The sequence below is a fragment of the Pelophylax lessonae genome (assembly GCF_965119305.1).
Source record: "Pelophylax lessonae genome assembly, chromosome: 2".
In the NCBI taxonomy this organism is placed as follows: domain Eukaryota; kingdom Metazoa; phylum Chordata; class Amphibia; order Anura; family Ranidae; genus Pelophylax; species Pelophylax lessonae.
In genome coordinates, this window is record NC_138769.1 from 290,165,022 (window position 1) to 290,171,185 (window position 6,164).

The following is a 6,164-nucleotide window of genomic DNA, read 5'->3' on the forward strand; positions in this document are numbered from 1 at the left end:
CTAACATAAATACCTAATACTGCCTATATAACTAAAATAAATACCTAATACTGCCCATATAACTAACATAAATACCTAATACTGCCTAAATAACTAACATAAATACCTAATACTGCCCATATAACTAAAATAAATACCTAATACTGCCTATATAACTAACATAAATACCTAATACTGCCTATATAACTAACATAAATACCTAATACCGCCCATATAACTAACATAAATACCTAATACTGCCTAAATAACTAACATAAATACCTAATACTGCTTATAACTAACATAAATACCTAATACTGCATATATAACTAACATAAATACCTAATACTGCCTATATAACTAACATAAATACCTAATACTGCCCATATAACTAACATAAATACCTAATACTGCCTAAATAACTAACATAAATACCTAATACTGCCTATATAACTAAAATAAATACCTAATACTGCCCATATAACTAACATAAATACCTAATACTGCCTATATAACGAACATAAATACCTAATACTGCCCATATAACTAAAATAAATACCTAATACTGCCTATATAACTAACATAAATACCTAATACTGCCTATATAACTAACATAAATACCTAATACCGCCCATATAACTAACATAAATACCTAATACTGCCTAAATAACTAACATAAATACCTAATACTGCTTATAACTAACATAAATACCTAATACTGCATATATAACTAACATAAATACCTAATACTGCCTATATAACTAACATAAATACCTAATACTGCCCATATAACTAACATAAATACCTAATACTGCCTAAATAACTAACATAAATACCTAATACTGCCTATATAACTAAAATAAATACCTAATACTGCCCATATAACTAACATAAATACCTAATACTGTCTAAATAACTAACATAAATACCTAATACTGCCTATAACTAACATAAATACCTAATATTGCCTATATAACTAACATAAATACCTAATACTGCCCATATAACTAACATAAATACCTAATACTGCCTATATAACTAACATAAATACCGAATACTGCCCATATAACTAACATAAATACCTAATACTGCCTAAATAACTAACATAAATACCTAATACTGCCTATAACTAACATAAATACCTAATACTGCCTATATAACTAACATAAATACCTAATACTGCCTATATAACTAACATAAATACCTAATACTGCCCATATAACTAAAATAAATACCTAATACTGCCTATATAACTAACATAAATACCTAATACTGCCTATATAACTAACATAAATACCTAATACTGCCCATATAACTAACATAAATACCTAATACTGCCTATATAACTAACATAAATACCTAATACTGACTAAATAACTAACATAAATACCTAATACTGCCTATAACTAACATAAATACCTAATACTGCCCATATAACTAACATAAATACCTAATACTGCCTAAATAACTAACATAAAAACCTAATACTGCCTATAACTAACATAAATACCTAATACTGCCTATATAACTAACATAAATACCTAATACTGCCCATATAACTAACATAAATACCTAATACTGCCTATATAACTAACATAAATACCTAATACTGCCCATATAACTAACATAAATACCTAATACTGCCTATATAACTAACATAAATACCTAATACTGCCTATATAACTAACATAAATACCTAATACTGCCCATATAACTAACATAAATACCTAATACTGCCTAAATAACTAACATAAAAACCTAATACTGCCTATAACTAACATAAATACCTAATACTGCCCATATAACTAACATAAATACCTAATACTGCCTATATAACTAACATAAATACCTAATACTGCCTATATAACTAACATAAATACCTAATACTGCCCATATAACTAACATAAATACCTAATACTGCCTAAATAACTAACATAAAAACCTAATACTGCCTATAACTAACATAAATACCTAATACTGCCTATATAACTAACATAAATACCTAATACTGCCCATATAACTAACATAAATACCTAATACTGCCTATATAACTAACATAAATACCTAATACTGCCCATATAACTAACATAAATACCTAATACTGCCTATATAACTAACATAAATACCTAATACTGACTAAATAACTAACATAAATACCTAATACTGCCTATAACTAACATAAATACCTAATACTGCCTATATAACTAACATAAATACCTAATACTGACTAAATAACTAACATAAATACCTAATACTGCCTATATAACTAACATAAATACCTAATACTGCCCATATAACTAACATAAATACCTAATACTGCCTATATAACTAACATAAATACCTAATACTGACTAAATAACTAACATAAATACCTAATACTGCCTATAACTAACATAAATACCTAATACTGCCAATATAACTAACATAAATACCTAATACTGCCTATAACTAACATAAATACCGATTACTGCCTAAATAACTAACATAAATACCTAATACTGCCTATAACTAACATAAATACCTAATACTGCCTATATAACTAAAATAAATACCTAATACTGCCTATATAACTAACATAAATACCTAATACTGCCCATATAACTAACATAAATACCTAATACTGCCTATATAACTAACTTAAATACCTAATACGGCCTATATAACTAACATAAATACCTAATACGGCCTATATAACTAACATAAATACAGTACATACCTCCCAACTTTTTAACTTCGCAATAAGGGACACTGAAAGAGAAACAAAACCTGCGGCGCGCTGAGCGCGCCGTGGAAAATTGTGGGTGTGGCCAATTGCTTAGCAGTGGGAGGGGCTTAAGGGATAGGGTAAACAAAACCCAGACTTCCTAGTACTACCTAGTACTGCTTTGATTGCTCAGCCTACCTTAAAGAAGAACTTCATTAAAATAGTCAGAGACTGCATAGCAACCAGCAACTGTTGAGACAATAAAGACTTTGGTGAGAAGTATATAATGTACAGTATTGTGTATATAGTGCAGGAGAGTGTAATGTACAGAATGCAGGAGACAGGAGTATGTAATGTACAGAATGCAGGAGACAGGAGTATGTAATGTACAGAATGCAGGGGTCGGACTCTGCACCATCCACCCCCCCCCCCCAGCTCTATACACCCCAAATGCCCACCCAGCTCCATACACCCCCCCCTATCCACCCCAAATGCCCCCAGCAGCTCTATCCTCCTCAAATGCCCACCCTAGCACTATCTTTTCCAAACACCCATCCAACCTCCAAACACTCCAAATGCCCACACCAGCTCCATCCACCAGCGTGCCCCCTTTCAATACAGAGAGACCAGCATGCCCCCTTTCAATGCAGAGTGACCAGCGTGCCGTGCCCCCTTCAATGCAGAGAGACCAGTGTGCCCCTTTCAATGCAGAGAGACCAGCATGCCCCTTTCAATGCAGAATGAACAGTGTGCCCCCTTTCAATACAGAATGACCAGCGTGCCCCCTTTCAATACAGAATAACCAGCGTGCCCCCTTTCAATGTAGAGAGACCAGTGTTCCCCCTTCAATGCAGAGAGACCAGCATGCCCCCTTCAATGCAGAGTGACCAGCGTGCCCCCTTCAATGGAGAATGGCCAGCGTGCCCCCTTTAATGTAGAATAACCAGCGTGACCCCTTTCAATGCAGAATGGCCAGCGTGACCCCTTTCAATGCAGAGAGACCAGCATGACCCCTTTCAATGCAGAATGGCCAGCGTGACCCCTTTAATGCAGAATAACTAGCGTGACCCCTTTAATGCAGAATAACCAGCGTGACCCCTTTAAATGCAGAATGGCCAGCGTGACCCCTCTCAATGCAGAATAACCAGCGTGACCCCTTTCAATGCAGAATATCCAGCGTGACCCCTTTCAATGCAGAATATCCAGCATGACCCCTTTCAATGCAGAATGACCAGCGTGACCCCTTTCAATGCAGCATGGCCAGCGTGACCCCTTTCAATGCAGAATGGCCAGCGTGACCCTTTTCAATGCATAATAACCAGCGTGACCCCTTTAATGCAGAATAACCAGCGTGACCCCTTTCAATGCAAAATGGCCAGCGTGGCCCCTTTCAATGCAGAATAACCAGCGTGACCCCTTTAATGCAGAATGGCCAGTGTGACCCCTTTCAATGCAGAATAACCAGCGTGACTCCTTTCAATGCATAATAACCAGCGTGACCCCTTTTAATGCAGAATGACCAGCGTGACCCCTTTCAATGCAGAATAACCGGCGTGACCCCTTTCAATGCAGAATAACCAGCGTGACCCCTTTCAGTGCAGAATGACCAGCGTGACCCCTTAATGCAAAATGACCAGCGTGACCCCTTAACCACTTTAGCCCCGGAGGATTTTCCTGCTAAACGACCAGGGGGTATTTTGCGATTCGGCACTGCGTGACTTTAACAGACAATTGCGCGGTCGTGCGACACTGTACCTAAACGAATTTGACGTCCTTTTTTCCCACAAACAGAGCTTTCTTTTGGTGGTATTTGATCACCTGTGCGCTTTTTACTTTTTGCACTATAAACAAAAAAAGAGCGAAAATTTTGCAAAAATAACAATATTTTTCAATTTTTTTTTATATGAAATTCCCCAAAAAAATGTAAAAATCTAAATTTTTTAACATTTTTGGCCAATTTGTTTTCTGCTACCTATACTTGGTAAAAAAAATCACAATAAGCGTATTTTGATTGGTTTGCGCAAAAGTTATTGCGTTTACTAACTAAAGGAAAGATTTTTGTAATTTTTATTGTTTTTTTTTTTTAACGAGTAATGGCGGGGATCTGCAATTTTTTTTGGGGGACTGCGGCATTGCGGCGGACAGATCGGACCCTTGACTGACATTTTTTACACTTTTGGGGGTACCAGTGACATTACTACAGTAATCAGTGCTATAAATATGCACTGTTACTGTAAAAATTACACTGGCAGGGAAGGGGTTAACTTTATTGGGAAAGGAGGGGTTAAGTGAGTCCCTAGGGGTGTGTTTCTAACTGTCATTGGACATGGCTACTGGTGTAAGAACAGAGATCAACGGTCCTACATAGTAGAACCGTGTGATCTCCATTTTTACACAGGGGAGAATGACAGGCGGCTTTGTTTACATTAGCCGCCTGCCTTTCTCCCTTCACAGCACATGATCGCGAGTCCCGATGGCTGCCGGCCACATGCAATCCCCCCGCTGACAGAGAAGGACAGACGGCTGATGTAAACACAGACATCCGTCATTCTCCCTGAAGTGATTACAGAGGCTATGTGATCCTGCTATATAGGATCACATGTCTCTGTGATGATCTCATGAGCCCAACCCCCCCCCCCCCATTTAGAATCACTCCCCTAGGCTTACATTTAAACCCTTGATAGCTTATAGTATTAACCCCTTCCCTGCCAATGGCATTATTACAGTAACAGTGCATATTTTTAGCACTGATTACTGTAGTAGTATCACTGGTACCCCCAAAAGTGTCAAAAATGTCAGTTAGGGGTCCAATCTGTCTGCCGCAATGTCGCAGTCCCACAAAAAATCGCAGATCGCTGCCATTACTAGTAAAAAAAACAAAGCAATAAAAATGACATAAATCTTTCCCGTAGTTAGTAGACGCAAAAACTTTTGCGCAAACCAATCAAAATACGCTTATTGTGATTTTTTTTTTTACCTAAAATATGTAGCAGAAAACAAATTGGCCTAAAATGTTAAAACATTTTGATTTTTAATTTTTTTTTCAAAATTGTCGCATTTTTTGTTTATAGCGCAAAAAATAGAAATCGCACAGGTGATCCATTACCACCAAAAAAAAGCTCTATTTGTGGGAAAAAAAGGACGTCAATTTTATTTGGATACAGTGTTGCACGACCACGCAATTGTCCATTAAAGTAATGCAGTGCCGAATCGCAAAATAGCGCCTCGTCATTAAGCAGCAAAATCTTCCGGTCCATAAGTGGTTAAGGATAAGTTGGAATTGGCTAAAGATCATCCAGAATTCAATAGGTTATCATGTGAGTTAAAAAATAAATTTGTGAAATGGGATAAAGAAACCCAAGATAAAAAGATGAGTAAATTCCTTAGGGATGTGGCGGATTTCGGATCACAAAAAATATACAAATGGCAACAGCCAACTAGTGGACAGCTTCCCCCTACTGCTGATAATAATGAGGAGATA